The following is a 20,218-nucleotide window of genomic DNA, read 5'->3' on the forward strand; positions in this document are numbered from 1 at the left end:
TGGATATGTATTTTTGTGTTGGAGCTCTAAAGGTTTTGTATGGAGGGTAAAGTTCTAAAAGTTGGATTTCTGGGTTGAAGGGTAAATGCATATGTCATTGTGTTAGACATTGCTAAGTTCCCCTCTGTAGAGATTGTACGATTTTGCAGTTCTACCAGCAGTGTGTGAGTGCCTCCTTTTCTACACAAGCTTTTGAATTTTTGCCAATATAATAGGTGAAAGGTGGTTGCTTTGGTATAGTTTAATTGCATCTCCTCTATTATGGCTGAAGTTGAACCTCTTTTCATATGTTTAAAGGAAATTTTAATATTTTTTGTGAGTTGCCTATTCACGTCTTTTGCCCATTTTTCTATAGGATTTCTGCTCTTTTTCCCTTCAGTTTTTATTTTTATTTTTTTTTAAACATTGGCACCTGAGCTGACATCTGTTGCCACTCTTTTTTTCCCCTTCTTCTTCTTCTCTCCAAGACCCCCAGTATGTAGTTGTATATTCTACTTGTGAGTGCTTCTGGTTGTGCTGTGTGGGGACGCTGCCTCAACATGGTGTGATTAGCAGTGCCATGTCTGCACCCAGGATCTGAACCGGCGAAACCCTGGGCCACCAATCGGAGTGCACGAACTCAACCACTCAGCCACGGGGCCGGCCCCCACTTCAGTTTTTAAAAGTTCATTTTTGTCTTAGGAATAATAGCCTTTTATATGTGTTCTATAGTATAACTGCTTTCTGCCAGTTTATTGTCTTTTGACTTTTCTGATAGTGTTTTTTGCCAGGCAAAGATTTTATCTTCATATTGTCAAATTTATCAAGCATTTCTTTTATTGGGTGTGAATTTTAAGTCAAGGTCAGAAAATCTTTCTGTACACCTATGTTATAGAAGGCTTCACCAATGCTTTCTTCAGGAGCTTGAATACTTTTCATGTTTAACGTTTAGATTTCTGATACAGCTGGAGTTTATTCTGGTGTGTGGTGTGAGGAATAGATTTATCTTCTTCCAAATGGCTTTTCAGTTGTCCCAGCACCATTTGTAAAGTCCGTCTTTGCTGAGTTATTTGAGATGCCACCATTGTTATAAGATTTCTGTATGCAGCTTAGGTCTGTTTTTGGCTTTTCTATTACATTCCCTTGATTGGTCTCCCTGTTCATGTGCTACTACCACAATTTTTTTTTTTGAGGAAGATTAGCACTGAGCTAACATCTGTGTGTGTGTGTTTGTGTGGGACGCCTGCCACAGCATGGCTTGATGAGCAGTGCTAGGTCCATGCCTGGGATCCAAACCTGCGAACCCTGGGCCACTGAAGCGGAGCGTGTGAACTTAACTGCTGCGCCACCAGGCCAGCCCCCAACACTTTTATTCACAGAGCTTTGTTTTAATATTTGGTAGGGCTAGTTCTCCTTTATAGCTCCTCCTTTTCAATCTTTACTAAGCTATTCTGTGTGATTTTCTGCATGAACTTTAGTATCAACTTGTGTCGTTACATATAAGAGCTACTGTGTAATTTTCATTGGTATTGCATTGTATGTGTAAATTAATTTAAGGAGAACTGACAATCTGATGATGTTGTGATGTCTTAACCAAGAACAATGGATACTCAAGTCCAATTTTGTGTGCCTTTAATGAGTGTATAAATCTATAGATTTCTTCATATAGGTTTTGAATATTTCTTAAGTTTATTCTTTTCTGTTGCAATTGTAAATGGGATTTTCTCTTCCGTTACACCTTGTAACTGGTTATTATTTGTGTTTGTGAAGGCTGTTGTTTTTTGTTTGTTAGTTGTATATCCTGCTACTTTGCTGATTTATTTTTTGAGTTTTATTCTTTCGGTTTTTCAGGTTTACTGTCATGTCATCAGCCAATGGAGGGTTTTATTTCTTCTGTCCATTGTTCGTGCCTTTGTTTTCTCTTGTCTAACCGCATTGGCAAATACCTCCAGGACAGTGTTAACAGTAGAAGAGATAGTGAGCCTCTTTGCTTTGTTCTTGTCCTTAGTGGGAATGCTGCTAGTTTTACTTACCCACTAAGATGTTGGTGCTCGTGTTTACATGTGTGTGCGTACATGCATGTTCTATCTGTCTGTCTGTCTTTCTATCTAAAGTCATGTTAAGAAGTAAGTATTCATCCATTCCTATTTATTCAAGAGATTTGTTTATTAGGGATGAATGTTGAATTCTGTCAACGGTTTTCAGCTTCCTTGGAGTAATTATAGGACGTTTCTCATTAGACTTATAAGTGTGGTGAATCATATTACTAGACTTCCAAATACTGAACCATTCTTGCATTCCTGGTGTAAACTCTTAATGTGGTGTTGGAGTCTATTCTTTAATATTTTATTTCAGATCTTTGCATCAACGTTCATAAGTGGTATTGGTTTGTAATTTTCCCTTTTTTGTGCTATCTTAATCAGGTTTAGGTATTAATGTTATACTTGATTAAGAAGAAGAATTTGGAAGTTACTCTTCCTTTACTATGTTTTAGAAGAATTTATGTAATATGGGACTAGCTGGTTTCTAAAGATTTGAAAGAATTCTCTGTGATATTGTTTAGATTTGGTTCTTTTTACTTTTTTTTGGTAGCTTAGTTTGATAACTTTTTCTGATTCTTCTAGGGAAGTTAGTTGGTTTAAGCTTTCTGTCTCTGCTGGGGTCCATTTTGATACACTATATTTTCTTAAGAAATTATCCAGGGGCTGGCCCCGTGGCCGAGTGGTTGGGTTCGTGCGCTCCGCTGCAGGCAGCCCGGTGTTTCATCAGTTCGAATCCTGGGTGCGGACATGGCACTGCTCATCAAACCATGCTGAGGCAGCGTCCCACATACCACAACTAGAAGGACCCACAATGAAGAATATACAACTATGTACCGAGGTGCTTTGGGGAGAAAAAGGAAAAAAATAAATCTTTAAAAAAAAAAAAAAGAAGTTATCCATTTCATCTAGGTTTTTAAATGTATTTGCCTTTAAGTGAGTAAAGTAGTATTTTATGATTTATATTTTTTATGTTTGTGTATTTGCTCCTTTTTTCTTTGATAAAATTTGACTGCACTTCCTTTCAGTTTTTTATTGTGGTAAAAAGTATATAACATAAAATTAACCTTTTCACCCATCTTTAGGTATGCAGTTCAGTGGCATTAAGTACATTCATTGTTGTGCAACCATCACCTCCATCCGTCTCCAGAACTTTTTCAGCTTCCTACACCAAAATTCTGTACCAGTTGAAAGTTAACTCCCCATTCTCTCCTGGCCCAGGCCCTGGCAGCCACCATTCTGCTTTCTGTCTCTCTGAATTTGCAGCATACTAGGGACCTCCTATAAGGGGATTTCGTTTTTTTAAGAACCAGAATTTTTATTAATTTGATCTGTTCTCTCTACCACATTAATTTCAGCTTTTATCTTTATAATTACCATCTTTGTGCTTTCTTTTGATTTACCTTATTTTCATTCTAGCTTTTTGAGTTAGAAATGTAATTCATTTATTTACTTTTTAAAAAATTGCGTTAGGTGCTTAGGGCTCTGAATTTTCTTCTGATTATTAAATTCTTCCGTGGACTCTGATGTGTACTGTTTTCATTATCATTTTTCACAAATTCTGTGCTTTGTTTATATATTCTCTTTCATCCAAGAGTTTAAATTTTTAGGTGCAAAGGCTTTTTTTGGTATTTGATTTCTAGTTTTATTTTTCAAAAATGTTGTAAGTTTTATTGATACGGAGAAGTCTACATATCAAAAGTGTGGAGCTTAATGAATTTTCACAAAATGAATTTACTTGTGAAACCAGAACATTACAGTGCCCCATTCAAGTCATGACCACCCCACTCTCAAAGGGCAGCCACCATGCTGACTTCTAACTTGATGAGTTTTGCCTGGTTTTGAATTTAGATGATTATTGTATATGGTTCTGTGTTTAGATCTTTTAGCAGTTTTGTTAAATCCTTCTGTGTTGTTGCAAGCACTCATAGATCATTCATTCTTTTTGCTGTCTTTTATTCCATTGTGTGACTGTAGCACAATTCATTTATCCGTTTATCCCTTTGGAGGGTATTTATATTATTTCCAGTGTTTTTTATTTCTAGGTTTTTTGCATTGTACTTAGAGGATATTGTTTGTAATGTTTTTATTTTGTGACTGTATTAATTATTTCTTTGTGCCTTAATATAGGATAAATGTTTTGGGTTTGTTCAAGGAAGGTATGTTCTCTATTATTAGAGTGTAATGTCCAATATATGTCCAAAAAAACTGTCTTGTTGGTTGTATTGTTTAGATCCTTTATGTCTTTTACTTATTTTTCCCCCTTGTCCTGTTTTGTATTTTGTGGTGTTTGAGTCTCTTATCTGTAGTGAATTTCTGTTTCTTCTTGCATTGGCTGTAGTTTCTGTTCCTTGTTTCATAGATATTAACATGTTTTTTCATTGTGAAATACAGCTTTTAAGATTTGTCCATTTGGGTACTTTTGTTTAAATTTTGTTTTGTCTGTTATGATTGCAGCCTAATAATAGCTTCCATTTGCCTGATAAGTTTTTGTCCATCCCTTTATTTTTAGCCTTTTTGAATCATTGCGTTTAAGTTTGTCTCATATATACAGCATAGAGCTGGGCTTTGCTCTAAGCAAATTTGAAAATCTTTAAAATAGGCAAGTTAAACTTATTCACATTAATTGTTATAATTGATATATTTGTTTCCTGTTCTGTCGTCATCTCTGTTGTAATTACTGTCTGTATTATACTATGTTCATTCATTATTAGACATGTTTTCCTTGAGTTAAAAGAACCCTTCTTTTGCTGTCGAGGGAGGACTAAAGTTTTGTTCCAGTCGTTACCTTTCGGTTGTACAAGTTTCGTAGTGCCTTTGGTTCCCTTCTCTTTTTAGACTCTCCTTTTACTATCTTGTAGGTCAGCTTTAAATGGCATCCTTTGATTCTGACCTATTACCCATACAGTGGTCAGCGATCTTACTCTGTTTTCTCTTTTCTCTCCGTTCTCGTCACATTATTTTATTTGCATTTTTCTACTTTGTCAGGACAGTTGTTTATATACCGTTCTTCTGTCCATGACCCCGGTCTTGTTTTTAGTGTTAGTTCTGCAACATAAATTGCTCACTTCTTCATCAGTCCTTTTGTTTAAATTTCTTCAGTCATCCCTTGGTTGGATGTAGTTCAAGCCCAAATGCATCCATTGAATGTAATGGATTAACTTCTTTTCTGTGCATCTAGGATTATATTACTTGTGTATCTTTGGGAGTACTGAGGAAATAGTCACTCAAATCACTTTCTGTGTCTGTGACCCAGATGATGATCCTGGGTTGAGAAAGGTGATTAGAATCCTCAGGAAGGATGCATGTCTAAGTATTTTGTGAGTTCTCTCTTGTCCACGTATTTTTTTGTGGCCTTGATGGTTGAAGGACATCTTGGCTAGATATAAAACCCATGTTTTCACTTTTTTCCTTAAGTGATTCCTTAAAATGATTTTTTTCTTTTGTCTTGCTTTGTATATTGGTTTAATAAGTTGATGCCAGTCTAATTCTTTTTTCTTGTAAGTTATTTCCTTTTTTAGCCTGGAGGCCCTGAGGATCTTTTCTGTATCCTTGAATTAGGGTTTATTAGGGTACATTTTAGAGTTGTTCATTCTTGGTCAGTTTTCCCCAGCCCCCAGGAGCTGACTCTTTCACTGTGTAGATCCAAGTTTTTTTTTTTTGTATCACCAGAAAGTTTTCTTGGATAGTTGTTTTAAATGTTCTGTTTCAGTGTTTAGAATATCTTCTTCCAGAGTCTGGTATATATGTACCATGGAGCACGTGTACCTCCAATTATGTGAATGCTTGACCTTCTTGCCTGTTTTCTGTTTCAGCCACTTCTTTTCTGCATACTTAGTTTATTTTTCTTTTTGTTGGTTTCTTGTTTTTTCTCAATGCCTTTTGTTAAATTTTCATTTAAATTTATTCTCCTTTAGGCGTATTTTTATTTAATCTTCATTTCTAATATGATTTTTTTTTCTTTTGGGGGGAAGTTTTATTAGCTGAAATGCTTTGCTTTGCATTTTTTGTTTTCTTACAGTAGTTTTATGTGGATGTGGGATTTATTGATTGATTGAGAGAGTGAGTGAAAATCAACTTTTTTTTGTTTTGTTTTTTTTTTAACGCAGATTTTCCCTTCTCTCTCCATCTAATTCAGCATTTACTTGCCCGACTTTCAGTGGAAGTCCTGCCTCTCTGTAAAGGCTTTGACAGCATCAGACCTCATTAGATTCCTTCCTTCTGTACTTTATAGCAGCAGTTCTCTAAGTGGTATGGGGACTCCTGGTGGTCTCTAGGACCCTTTTAGGGGTCAGTGAGGTCATACTTATTTTCATAATTATGCTGAGACGTTATCTGTCCTTTTTACTTGCATTCTCTCAAAGTGTACAGTGCCGTTTTCAGAGGCAACATGATGGAGCCATAATTACCTGAAAAGACTACTAAACACACCTCCAACTAGATATCTGTGTGAGACTGAATTGTCTTCATATACAGTCATGTGTCACTTAATGGTGGAGATACATTCTGAGAAATGTGGTGTTGGGTAATTTAGTAGTTATGCAAACATCATAGAGTATATTTACACAAACCTACATAGCATAGCCTACTACACACCTAGGCTCTATGGTACTAATCTTATGGGACCACCATTGTATGTGTGGTGTGTCGTTGACCGAAATGTCATTATGTGATGCGTGACTATACTGTAACCAAAACAGCATATCACAACAGATTGAATTCAGAAAGCAGATATGAAAATCTAGCTGTCTTGTCTTAAGGCAAACCTTAAAGAAACTTGCAAAAATATAATAGTGCCAATAATTTTTTGTTTTGAGAAATACTGTTACTTTTCTTTAGAATATGTTTATGTTAACACATGAGTTTATTTTGTCCTCTTCAGTGATTTAATAAGTATTTAGAACATTCTCTCTTAATTTCTAATGTGGTAAATATTGATGAATACAACTAATGAATGATAGCCCTTTGGGGTTTTAAATTGTAAGAGGTCCTGAATGATAGTTTGAGAATTGTTGCTTCATACAGCAGAGGTCCATGTAGGGAGTTTTGAAAATACTGATGCCTGTGTCTTAGTCCCAGAAATTGTGATTTAATTGGTCTGGGGTAGGCTGTTGCATGGGCTTTGAAATTTCTAACTGATCTCTAGGTGATTCTAATATGTAGATACACTTGGGAATTTTACTGATATATAGTTGGGAATGATGGTATATCATATGCTTATTTAACTTTTGTACTTGCTGTCTTGAAAAGAGTGTAAGACAGTGGTTCCCAAATTTGCATAAAAGAATCATTTGGGAAATCTTAATTTCATTTTTGATTGTTGCTCTTATGTAGAAAAACAATAGATTTTTTTAAATGTTTTATTTTGAAACAATTGTAGACTGGGGAAGTTGCAGAAGTAGTACAGGGAGGTCAGCTGTACTCTTCACCCTGGTTTCCCCAATGATAACATCTTGCACAACTATGATACACTATCAAAACCAAAAAATTGACATCGATACAGTCTATAGGCCTTATTCAGATTTCACTAGGTTTTACATGCACTCATTTGTGTGTTCTGTGCAACTTACATGTATAGATTTATGTAACCACCACATCAAGTTATAGAACTGTTCCATCCCCACAAAGGAACTCTTTCATACTTCCTCTTTGCAGTCACTACAGTTGATTTTTCTATATTGATTTGTATCATTTGACATGTTGAACTTGTTTTTTAGTTCTTGTAGTTTTATTGTGGATTCCTTAGGGTTTTCTACATATAGGATCATGACATGTGCTAGTCATGAAATGGACTAAGACGACAGTGTTACTTCCTTTCCAATCTTGATGGTCTCCCTCTTTCTTTCTTTTTTGCCTTGTTTCACTGGATAGAACCATTATTATAATATTGAATAGAAGTGGTTAGAGAGAACATTCTTGTTCCTGATTTCAGGGGGCAGGCATTCAATTCTTCATACTGTTAAGTATGATGTTAGCTGTAGTCTTCTCGTAGATGCCCTTTATTAGGTTGAGCAAGTTTCTTTCAATTCTTAGTTTGTTGAAAGCTTTGTGTTTTCTTTTTGCTGGGAAAGATTTTCCCAGAGGTAATATCTGGTGCTAGTCTTCCTTTCTTTTTTTCTTCCCTCTCCAAAGCTCCAGTACATAGTTCTGTATTCTGGTTGTAAGTCCGTCTAGTTCTTCTTTGTGAGCTGCTGCCATAGCACGGCTACTGACAGACGAGTGGTGTGGTTTTGTGCTGAAGCGAAGTGTGCCAAGCTTTAACCACCAGAGCTGTCAGGGCTGGCTCTGTTGGGAGTTTTTAATCACAAATGGGTGTTGGATTTTATGAGATACTTTTCCTGCAACTATTGAGATGGTCGTGTGGTTTTGTCCTTATTATTTGCTATATTAATTGATTTTTCGAGGTTACACCAACTTTGCGTTCCTGGAATAAATCCCATTTGTTCATTTGTCAATTTTGTTGATCTCCTACCATCTAGGTAGGATTTAGCCTCAAAGTTGTTAAAAACAAAAAAAAAGGTTATTATCTGATGTCTGTGACTGCATTTTAGACTATAGAATTTTAGAATGGTGATTGTGTGGGACTATCTTTTGAATGTGAAACTGATATTTAGTTCTTGTAAAAATATCAAGGAGAGAGAAACTAGGTTAAAACGCAAAAGTAAGTAAAATAGACAAGCTAGAGAAGGGGAAGGATGGTGATGATTCATTGTAAAGTATTTAATTACAATAATTATTCTTTGCTTACCTTTCACTGAGAATTTTGGATGGTCGACAAATAAAATTAAAATATTTTAATGTTCTGTGCATTACATAGGTGGGTAGTCTGGTTCCAGACAAATGTTAAATTAGTGCCAAGGATAGGAAATAAGGTTGAAAATAATAGTTCTCCTTTATTGAAGAGATATTTATATTTATTTATATTTTTAAACTGTTTTTTGTCTCTGTGAATTCCTGGAAGAAAAAGAAAAGATAGAAAAAGATGATTCTCTTTGCAACCCCCCTTTCTCCCCATCCTATAGTGATCTATAGACATGATATATACACCCTTGCAATGACCCTTTTCTGCCTTGAGATGACATTCATAATGGTTAGTGTGAATACTGATTATGCTGGTCGTCAGAGATCAGTGAACGGGCAGCAGAAACTAATGAACGAACTCAGAGAAAATGAAACCGAATCATGCTGAAAAGCTGATGATTTCTAGATTGACTGCATTTCTGAAACCTCAGATGTTGAAAATTGGAGATGCCTGCATTTCCAGTAATTTCTTACTGAGTATTTTTGGCTTTCCAGTACATAAAATTTCATTTAAAAATAACCTTTTAAACTTTCCCTTTTAGAAGAGTATTAGGATAGACTCTTATAAATGTGTTTGAAAGTTGGCTTTCTTTTTTTCCCTCAGAAGTGCTGTAGCATAATGCAGTTTAAAAATATGTGCAGTTTTCCATTTCTGTCAGGAACACCTGAACGAATCTCAGTGAATGGTGTTAACAGTGTCAGTGGACTTTGTACAAAACTGGCCAAGCGTTAGAGTTGTATTCTTTTGTAGCTCCAATTAGCATTCAGATACTATTTCTGAAGTGTTGGATTTCATATATTTTGGTCCTTGTTGACTTTCTTTTTTCCTAATTCTAGTGTCAGCCTCAAATTATTTCTAGTAATTTTGGAATTTTTTTTCTCCCTCTCTCTCTTTTTTAAGATTTTGTTTGTTTTGCGGGCATTCGCTGTTAATGAAATGAGGAACCCTTGTCTGGATGGGTGGAATGTGATTTCTGTTCCTAAATTGAGTATAATTTGATTTTTCCTGGTATTCTCATAAAGTGCTAAAATAAGTCATAAAATTTAGCAAATTTCATTTAAATTTAAGTTTTCAGAATTTCTGAAGTGGTGGGAATATGAACAATTAAATAGTTAAACCACATTTTTTTTTTAAGGTATGCTATTTGATGAGGAAGATTGGCCCTGAGCTAAGGTCTGTTGCCAGTTTTCCTCCTTTTTCTTCCTCCCCAAAGCTCCAGTACATAGCTGTATATCCTAGTTGTAAGTCCGTGTAGTTCTTCTGTGTGGGACCTCACCACAGCTTGGCTTGATGGGCAGTGTGTAGATCTGCACCCAGGATCTGAACCAGTGAACCCCTGGCTGCCGAAGCAGAGTGCGTGAATTAACCACTGCACCGCTGGGCCGCCTCCTAAACCACATTTTTAAAAAGTCGAGTAAATAGAAATCCAGAGTGTTTTGACTTGACCACAGTGTTTCGATCTGTTCCCTTCCCTCTCCCCCAGTACAGAAACGATAAGTGCTGTATCCTAAGGTTATATTTTAATGCTTTCTCTCTGGTTATAGTGTATTGAAGTTAAATCTAGCATAGTTCTGTAACTTTTTTTAGTCACTAATATTTTCTTGCTGCTGTATATAAATTGCTTCAATTAACTTTATTTTCCTAATGTGCTGTTTTTCCTTTCCAATGAGATTTCCTGTATGTGTGTCTATATATGTATGTATTTGTTTAATAGGCTTGTTACCATGAGTTCAACTTTTGTTGGTAATTGCTTCTTTTGGAAGGAAAATAAAGGATAAACTTGACAAATTCATATTGTGGTAGAAAGATCGTTAGGAGATAGGTGAGCTGTGAATGTCAGAGGAGGACAGGGGATAGTCACGAGTGACCTGTCAGGTTTCAGATAAGTTAGTGTAGGGAAATCAGGTGGAAGCCTTCCACCTTTGTTCCAACCAGAGTCACTACCTTCTAGCTGCTTGACATTCTGATGGAAATTTTATTAAAAAAAAAAAGTTCTGTTAAAAAAAAGTTACAAAACCACTGCTTTTGTGGGTAGGGGGTCCCAAGTTATCTTGTTATTAATGGAAGACAATAAGAACTTCTTGGCTTTTTGTGTTTAATTACCATTTACTAGAGATTCTTTTCTTGACCATCATTTGCTATAAACTAGGCTTTGCTATCAGAAGAACAGAGGGGACATTTGGAATATTGAAGAAGGAGGAATATGTGGGGTGATTGTTCAGTCTTTGCTTTGAGACGTTAACAGGTGCAGACTTAAACATGTTTGCTGCTATTGCTTTTGGGTCTTAGAAGTGGGAATAGAGGTATTTTCCATGAGTGGTTGGTAGATTTGTGGCTTTTAAACACTGAGTTCTATGATGCCTCAGCTTCCCCTTCTGAAGTTCTTGAACCAAATTTGTGGTTCACCTGAAGCATGTGTATAGGATTTTAGGGGTGCCTTTTGCATGCTTCATTTCTAGCTCCTTTAATACTTCTATTCTTATTTTCTTTTTCACCTACTTCCCATGAAATGCTGTCTTACTTTTCAGCACACAGTGGCACGTACATAACTGCAGTCGTACTTGGGTGGTTCCTGACTAGACCTGCCCCTGTGCAGGTTTCAGGTCAGGGCTAGATGATTAACTTCCCCCAGGACCCAATGAGACAAAATTACAGCCCGGTCAAGAGCAGGGGCTTTGGGGCAAGACTGGTTCAGCTTCAGATCTTGGCTTTGCCGTTAATTGGTTGGGTGATTTGGGGGGCATTTCTTAACTCCTATGAGCCTTGATTCCGTCGTCTAAAGAAGAACAATGCTTAGCCCACAGACCTATTGTAAAGAAGTAAACAGAGCATGTAAATAATAAATAAAGGGTTGAGTAGTGTACCAAGAATAGAAAATTGTCCAGAACTGGCAGAATAAAGAACCACAGCAATAGCAAGAAAATCCCTAAGAAACCTTCAGCTCTATGTGTGCGTGTGAGACCACACCTTGAAAGAGGGGCAGAAACAGCCTAGATGTCCTTATCAGCTATTGATGTATCTTCTAATAGGGTAGATACTTGGAGGGCATAACTAATCAGTAAGAAAGATGCTGGCAGGCACCTCCATGATGGTCAAAATGGGGCAGGAAGAAATTAATGTAAGTGGGAAATTGGAAGCCTGGGGTCTTAGTGAAAAGAGAATAACAACTATGGTAAAGTATGGATAATATGTGTCAGTATATAATGATTTATGGTGTTAAGTGTCTTAATTACATGATCACATTTGATGTCACAACAACCCTGTAAAGTAGCTTATTATTCAGACCATCCTGGTTCCTGGTTCACATGGGGGCAAGTTCCAAAGGCAGTGGGGAACAAGCAGGGATCGGAAAAAGTAAAAGTATTTTCCTTAATGGTGAGACACAGGAAAGTTCCCATGGTCAGTCACAGCCAGTGAGTGCATAAAGCAGGTCCCAGAATTCCTGATTCTAGTGTAAGGCTCTTTCCCCTGGAGCGAGTATGTTATTCTGTCTCTGCCCGAATGGGAGTACATGAAGATGCACAGTAGTTCACAGTTAGTCAGAGTGGGCACGGCGAGGGTGGAGCTGAAGCCCAGGGATTCATAAACCCAAGCTGGCGTTCTTTTCTGCTAGGTGGTATTTTAATTGAAAATTCCTTATTCCATTGAAAGTTACTTTTTTAAATTATCAAATTGATTATATTCCTTGTTTTTGTTTTTTCTTTGAACAGTTTTTCAGAAAAGTGGCCCTGAACACAGTGTGCTCTGGGTTGGACTCTCTTGGAGTCACCCTCTGTCATAGATTCTCGGAGTGTCCCTGTTCCTGAAGGCCCGCCAGGCTTTTGAAGCTGCTCTGGCTTTGTTGTCCTTTGTTTGCTTGTGGGTTGGGAGGCTGCTGAAGACCATTCAGTCTCCTTGGATAGCCACAGCAGAGAGTAATAGGAGTCAGGGGGATGGTTGCCACCTGAGTGAGTGGTCCAGAAAGGTTTGGAGTGCAGAAGCCAAAAGACTCACAGAGAAGTGATCCACCCAAAAAGGTCCTGAGAACTCAATTCAGTGAAGTACATTTTGGGGTCAGTGCATTGAATCTGTGACCTCCTGTAAAATACTGCATCTTTGCCTAATGTTTACTGAAACCCCTAACTTTATTGGTACCCCTGGTGCTCTCCGTCTTCCTCCTGCCCCTCCAAAAAGGACGCACTTGGTTTTGCAGGATTATGGAGATTCAGCGCCGTCTACCAAAGGCACTTCCTTCCAGGTGCCTCTTTTTCCCTCGCATCATGGATTAGTCACTTAGTTGCAAGGGACCAGTAAATTAATCAAATGGTGGAGGCTTCTTCTTGTTTTTTCTTGAGGGCTAATGGTTTCTGCTGGAGTACAAATGAAAAATCTCAGGATTTTAAAGATCTGTACTATGAAAATCTCTGGCTGTGGCAAATGAAAGTGTCTTCTTATTAATTCCTGGGAAATACTTGCTAAGAGTACTTCTCTAGAGAGCTTAGTTTTAGAGTAAAAGTGTGATTTTAATTTCTAGTACCGTGCAGTGAGCACAGTTTTTATGAAACAGTAGTCATAGGCTCTGGAGTTGACTCCATGGCCTCTGTTAACCTGATCTGCAGGACATGTAGAGTTCTGGTTGTTAATCAGTGGAATTATTTATTATAGAAATTTATTAAGGACAGCTTATTGGCGTTGTTATAATTTCAGTCGTTTCTTCCTAATTATCAGGTAAAAGGATGATTTGAGTTCGAGGACTTCCTTACATTAAAATAAGGAACTTGTAAAAATATTCCTCAGTTTTATGTTCGGTTATCTAGGGAACTTTCACGAGCCGCAAAGAAACGTGGAGAATTTTAGTTGCTGGTGTTTGTGTTCAAGGTCCATACAGGACAAGGTTTTGGAATCTCTTTCAAAGTGTGTATTGCCCTGTAGACGCACCTTACAGAAAGTCATAGCTGTTTCAGAGTCTTCGTAAATGAAAAAGTTAAAACAGTTATTACTCCTTTGGTAGTTCTGATAGCTCGTGCTAAATGGCCAGGGGAGTGGGGGGAGACTAGCTTCGCATCCTCCAGGACAAGAGATGATGGGGTGGCAGATTCCCTCTGAATTGGAGCTTCCATCATAAGATACATAAAATAACTCTCCAGGCAATAGCGTAGGAAGCAAAAAAAGGAACAAAAACCTTTAAAAAATTTACTGAAATGAGCCAATACATAATTATAATAAATAATATTTCCATGTCAAAAAGGAAGAATGAATTGATAAGAACTTGGAGAAATACCATATATGGACAAAGGGGGGAAAGTCTATGGAAATAAAAATTACCTGGTTTTGGGATCACGATGATACTGCACTGAGATCCGAATTTCAGCAGCTGTTCACGTGACCCTGTGATGGAGTGCCTCACTCCGCAGGCATGCTGTTACAGGAGTGCTTCAGGTGTGGGCTGAAGGCAGGCACGTAGGTATACCCATAAACTTGTTTTAAAAAATCAAATGGTTAGATCTGATTTGCTTGTAGTGGTAAGTTAGATAACTGTCATTTTGCTTTATTTGGCGGGTCATGTGGGGAGATTTGGAGACTGAAGCATAACATGTACTGCTCTTGATGAGCAGACACCCTTTCCTCGTGGTGTGTTTGCCTAATGAGGAGTTAGATGGCACACTTCCGTAGAGCAGGTGCTCAGTAGTCTCTGTCGATACTGTAAATTTGGTAAGCATTCACTGCTGAACCTGCGTGTTGACAGTCAGAGCACATATCCTAAAGCGAGCTTATTCTGAAAAACTATTGGCCTCTGATTGCTTTACTATGTGTATGTTTTGCTAACACTTAACTGTGGCCCCAAATGCACAATGAAAGACATTGCCTCTTGTTTGTGAGTGGAGGTAATGAGTGGTAGAGGATGTTGCTGTGGAAATCTCACTTCATAGGCCTAACCCAGAAAGAAAGGTTTGAAGTGGATTCTGTTAGATCTGATTTTTTGTTGTGTTAAAACTTCCTTCTGAGTGGTTTGGGATTGTATGGAATATGGAAAGTGTGTACTTGGGTGGCACAGACCCTGGGTTTGTATGCTGGTTAGAATTGTAATGCTGCGAGAAGACCTCATTTAATGCAGTCTTGCCTTTGTTTATAGAATTTTCTATAATGAAGTAATATTTGATTTTTTCAAGTAGTTTAATGTTTGGCTCCTGTTGTTTTTCAGTCATGCTTTGAAAGACTTTCTCCACTACAAGTTATTAAAAAAAATTCTTTTGTGTTTCTTCTAGTTCTTTAGTAGTTTCATTTGTACATTTTTGCTTCATTTGGAACTTCTTTTGGTAGAAGGGGTAAGATGAGGACCGAATTTGATTTTTTCCCCTTTATTAGGTACTCAGTTGTTGTTACAATAGCATTTAATGAATAATCCTTACCTAGTGATTTGAAATGCCGCATCCATTTTGTACCGAGTTCCTGGTTATGTATTAGCCACTTTCTGCATTTTCTGATATCTTCCATTATAGGTTTATTTCTCAGAAGTCAGCACCACACTATTTAAATTATTGTAGCTTTATAGTGTTTCAGTTTCTGATAGGGATGCTCTCTACTCTTTAGTCTTCCTTTTCAGAGTTGTCTTGTCTATCTTTGCTTGTTTTTCTGTAAGAACTTTAAAATCAGCTTGTCCAGTTCCTGAGAGAATTGTTGGAGATAATTAAAAAACCTTCCTCCGTGCTGAATCACACTCTGGATTCTTAGAGCCCCATCTGTATTCTAAGTCTGGACACTTGGTTTTAGACCTAGTTTGGACATTAACTGGCTCTGTAATAAAACATTAGATTCATCTTTTACTATTTTAGAGATGTTTGCAAGTGCTTTTAAAGAATTACTGTGTACTGGTAGATTTTTCCTTACTTTCTCAATTACTAGATACAACTATTGTAAGAATCCTCAAAAGTTTTTAGCATTGCAAAGGGATCCTCATACTTGCAAAAGTTGGAAACCACTGAATAGAGTCCTCTAAGCTCTTTTTTGTTCTAAAATTCAATTCTAAATAAATAAAAGGTGGTATATCATCAATCCAATCAAGGATTGAATTTAAATCTTTGTAGCCACTGAAAGGGCTACTCTACTGAGAGAAACTGCAGAAATGGTTCTTGGCAAGATCATTTTTCTGTTTCTTTCTTTTCCTCTGTAAGCATTTGGTGTTTTGAAAGGAAGCATATTGTCTAGATTTTCGAAGTTCTCTAAAAACAGGATGGGGGAGTATGTTATTTCGAAGCATGTAACATGATTGCCTCTTCAGCAGAATTAAGTGCTTTGAAAGCTTGAATTCTCTGTGTTGTCATAGTTGACTATTATGATTGAAATAAGTATGGACTGTGTATCTTCTTCCCTTTCTGAGTGTTCATTGTTAGGTTGAACGAGAGCCTAGAGCCTCTGGACAGAATGATTGGCTTATGGGAGAAGACAGTCAAGGCTGTGATAATTCTCAAAAGTCAAACTTTACATTTTGAAGGGCAAATCAAATCTATAGTTTGTGTAATTCTATAACAGATTGGAAAATAATGGAACAAATGAAGAGAGAAAATTGGCCTTCATCTGTTGGTGAGAGGCAGTCACCATTAAATTAAAGTGAGCTTTTAAAATGAAGAGCTGACAGTTTTTTTGGCCCCCTTTGGAAAATTACTTTCAGGATTCATTGATTTAAAATTGCTACAGGACTTAAAGAGAAAACAAACCCCTAACAAAATTTATTGAAAATCATGTAATTCTATCAAGAATAATGTTCTGAAGTAGAGGGTGAAGTTTGGGATTTGTTAAGTGTAGTTACACCGCCCTCAGTCTAATTAAGAATATAAATAATGTTCTTAAGCAGGAGTAAACATGATAAACAGATAAACTGAGATAAATTATCATTGTTGAAATTAGAAAGATTAAAGGAGGGAATTTAGGGAAAACAAGAATAGAAGCAAAAAAATAATCCTGGAGTATAAATTTGAAAAATTCAACATGAAAGTCAGTGTCCCGAGTCCTCAAGTGCTGTCTGTGTGCTGAACAGGAACGCAGGAGGCCAGGCGGCGGGGCTTCTGGAGGGAAGCTCTGGGTAGGAGTTTACGTTTCCTTCAGTCCAGAGTGCGTGTGACCAGAGTAAACCGGGATCAGAGTCCCATCCCACATCCCTGGCAGGGAAACTGACTGGCCCGTTTTGGGTAGTCCCTCTTGGTGCAGTCGGCTGTGGCCAGGAGGTGGGGTGGGGGCCACAAAGTCCAGGGCTTACAAGGATCATTAACCCCTCGTGTTTCTACTAAAGTCAAATAGTATCCCCCAATTGACTTTTATATCAGTTGTTAACACAGATTACATTTTGGGAAATACATATTTTTTTCCTTGGAGTCTAGTTTGATCTTGTGAACCCTTGGAGTCTTAAAAAGCTTGTTTTACAGTTTGTACTTATACCTGTAAAGTGTAAGAGTGCCTCTGTACCCCCATCCTGGCCAACACTGCGATTTTTCATGTGTTTTAATGTTACTAGTCTAATAAGTGAAAAGGGTATAACACATTGCAGCTTTAATTCGCATTTCTTTAATACTGTGTGCTGTTGGGTGTTTTTCATGTCTACTTTTCTGTTGATCACTAGATAGGTCATTGCTTGGTTCCGTTCTGTTTTTGTTCAGCCAAATTTGTGGGCTACAGGAAGTCTTTTGTTTCTTGAGAGTATTACTTTGGAAGAAGTTTCAACTTGTTCTATCAGGCACCAGATTTAGTACTAAAAATGGTTCATCTCAGGACAGGCATGGGCGGAGTGGAGTGGGCAAGTGCCCGCAAAGCATTAAAGGGAAGTGATCACGGAATGGGGTGTCATGGTGGGAACCATTGTGATTGGTAGACAGCAAAGCCTTACTGCAAATTGAGCTCAGCGGGGTTCACAGACTGTATGGTTTAGAAAATTACTTATGTAGGCAAATGGGAAAGTCCTGTGGAGGCTTAGAGATTTCGGCCTGGTGTGGTGTTGTCAGTAGATGCGTTTGTATGAGGGGTTTTGCTGTTTAATGTTAGTTGAATGTTAAGAATAAAATTGGTACCATGATAATACTTTTAGGATGATTTTTCATATATCTAGTATTTAAACCTTTCTTTTTCTTATTTCTCCAAAGCACAGCATAGCTGGGCAGATTTATGTGTGTACTTCTCTTGAAAACAATTTTGTTAGTGTAGGTTGGGGTGTAGTGTACCTTCTACCTCTGAGAGAATGTTAGAGCTCACGCTCTGGCTTGTCTTGAACACAGATACATACACTCAGTTTGGCTAGACATTTCTGTAGATTTTGATATTCTTGAGACTGTTGTCGTGCTTCTTGTGTTGAATTAAAGCCAAAGTCGTGCTGTTGAAGGCATTTTCGCATTTCTTTGCATTAGTTCTTCCCTGGCTACTCTCCATCCCTGGGTCTCTGCCCCTGTACTCTTCAGCTCAGTGTCCAGGAGAGAATGGAAAACATAAGCAGGCCTTTGCTCTTGTCTGTGTAACTTTCCCCTTCCCCTTTAGAACTAGTTCCTTTGAGACTGCAGACCCATATCTGAATAGCATTCTAAGTGTGTTTCTCATTAATATGCTTTGTCAGTCCTCCGTTTGCAAGACATCGTCAGGATGTTCTTGGTGTGAAGCCTGCATGCTTTGATTTCCATCCTGTTAGTTTCTTATCTGTGACCCTCTGTGGAGCAGGGTTTTTTCCCCCTATTTAATCACACTCAGAAAAAAAGGTAAGACTTCTGACATCTCTTTTTAATTGCCTCTGTACTGATAAGATTGCTATCGCTTAGTCTCTATATAAAGATGTAATACACTATTTACTTTTGCTTCAGTAATTTTTTTGAATTTTGACCTTTTTTATTTGAGGAAAAAACTGTAAAGGAAGTCATAAGATGGAAAATTGTTGATTATTCTCTTTAAATGTCCTTCCTCCTACAGATGTCATCTTTAAATGTAGATCTTAAGCCAGAAATAGCCTCTAAAAATCTACTCGTAGAAAGTAATCTGGATGAGATTTAAGTGTAACACAGATCTGGATGAGATCACTAGATGAGATCACTGAGGACAAGGTCCAAATAAATATATCTAAACTCTGGCAGTCTCATAATTCCCTAGTTTCTCCTGTATAAGAAGGAGTGAAATGCCACATGAATTTCATTCTTTCAGGAACGAGTTCTTGAACACCTACTGTGTGCCATGCCCTATTCTAGGCCCTGGGGAATCCACCAGTGAACAAAATATTTAGAACATCCCTGCCCTACCCTCACAGAGCTGACGTTTTAGTGAGAGAAAGAAGCATTAAGGAGGAGAAATTAGTAACTTACACACACAATACACACAGAGCATATGGGAAGATGATGGGTGCTGTGGAGAAGAAACCACTGAAGAAGGACAAAGACCGGCAGGAGCTGCAGTTTTATTTGGGGTGGGGTCAAAGAAGATAGTATTTGAGCAGAAATTTGAAGGAGGTTTGAGGGACTAAGCCACAGGGTGTGGGGTGTCTGGGGAAGAACATTCCAGGAGAGGTCGAAGCAAGTGCAAAGATCTTGGGGCGGGGTGCTCCCTGGTGTGTGGAAGAACAGGGAGGCGGCCAGAACAGGGAGGTGGCCCGAAGTAGAACGAAGGAGAGAGAGAGTGAGAGATGAGGACAGAGTGGGAAAGGGAAGGAAGGAGGCAGGTCATGTAGCTCTTTTGGGTCATTGTAAGGGTTTTGGCTTTTACCTGAGTGAGATGAATGGTTGTTAGAGTGTTTCAAATAGAGGAGAGATAGGATCCAGTTTTCTCTTTGACCGAATTGCTGTGGTTTCTGTGTAGAGGAGAACAGGCTGTTGGGGGCAAAGGGTAGAGGCAGGAGCCTAGGTGGGAGGCTAGCAGAGTCATCAGGTGAGAGCTGATGGTGGCCTGGGTTAGGATGGCAGCAGTCAAGGTGGGAGAAGTGGTCTGACTTTGATGTATTTGGAAGGTAGAACCACTAATAGGATTTTCTGGTGGGTCTGATGTGAGGTAGTGAGGGAGAAGTTAAAGATAGCCCCAGGGTTTTTTATCTGAGCAGCTGCCAGTATGGAGTAGTCATTAAGTGAGATGGCGAAGACTGTGAAGGCCAGATCGTGGATGGAAATGAGGAGTTCATCCTGGGTAAGTTAAATTTGGAACGTGTTTTAGGCATCTAGGTGAAGAGGTTGAGTTAGCTGTCCGGTATACCGTTTCGAAGTTCAGAAGAGTGGTCTTGGCTGGAGATGTAAATTTGAGAGTTGTCAGTGTACATTTGGCATTAAAACCATGAGACTGGATAAGATCATGAAAGGAAGGAACGTGGATAGAAGAGAGAAAAGGTCCTAGGACAGAGTTGTGGGTGCGTCAGGTTGGGGAAGCTTTAGGAACATGACTTTAGCTCTTGGTTACTCCTTGCGGTGCT

At 38.1% G+C, this 20,218-nt stretch overlaps 1 protein-coding gene across 18 annotated transcripts in view; it reads left to right on the top strand.

Annotated features, from left to right (window-relative positions):
* Positions 1-20,218, top strand: part of WASF3 (WASP family member 3) — a 122,025-nt gene that overhangs the window by 12,407 nt on the left and 89,400 nt on the right. For 2 of the 18 annotated variants that reach the window (XM_070240171.1, XM_070240181.1), the window contains exon 1: positions 19,440-19,938. The exons of 11 other annotated variants lie outside the window; for them this stretch is intronic. The gene's annotated coding sequence lies outside the window, so the exon portion shown is untranslated. Of the gene's footprint in view, positions 1-18,400; positions 18,534-19,416; positions 19,939-20,218 lie in introns of those variants that run through there. 5 more of the 18 variants (XM_070240168.1, XM_070240172.1, XM_070240175.1 and 2 more) reach the window with 4 other exon arrangements.

Source organism: Equus caballus, chromosome 17 (genome assembly GCF_041296265.1).
Source record: "Equus caballus isolate H_3958 breed thoroughbred chromosome 17, TB-T2T, whole genome shotgun sequence".
Lineage (NCBI taxonomy): Eukaryota > Metazoa > Chordata > Mammalia > Perissodactyla > Equidae > Equus > Equus caballus.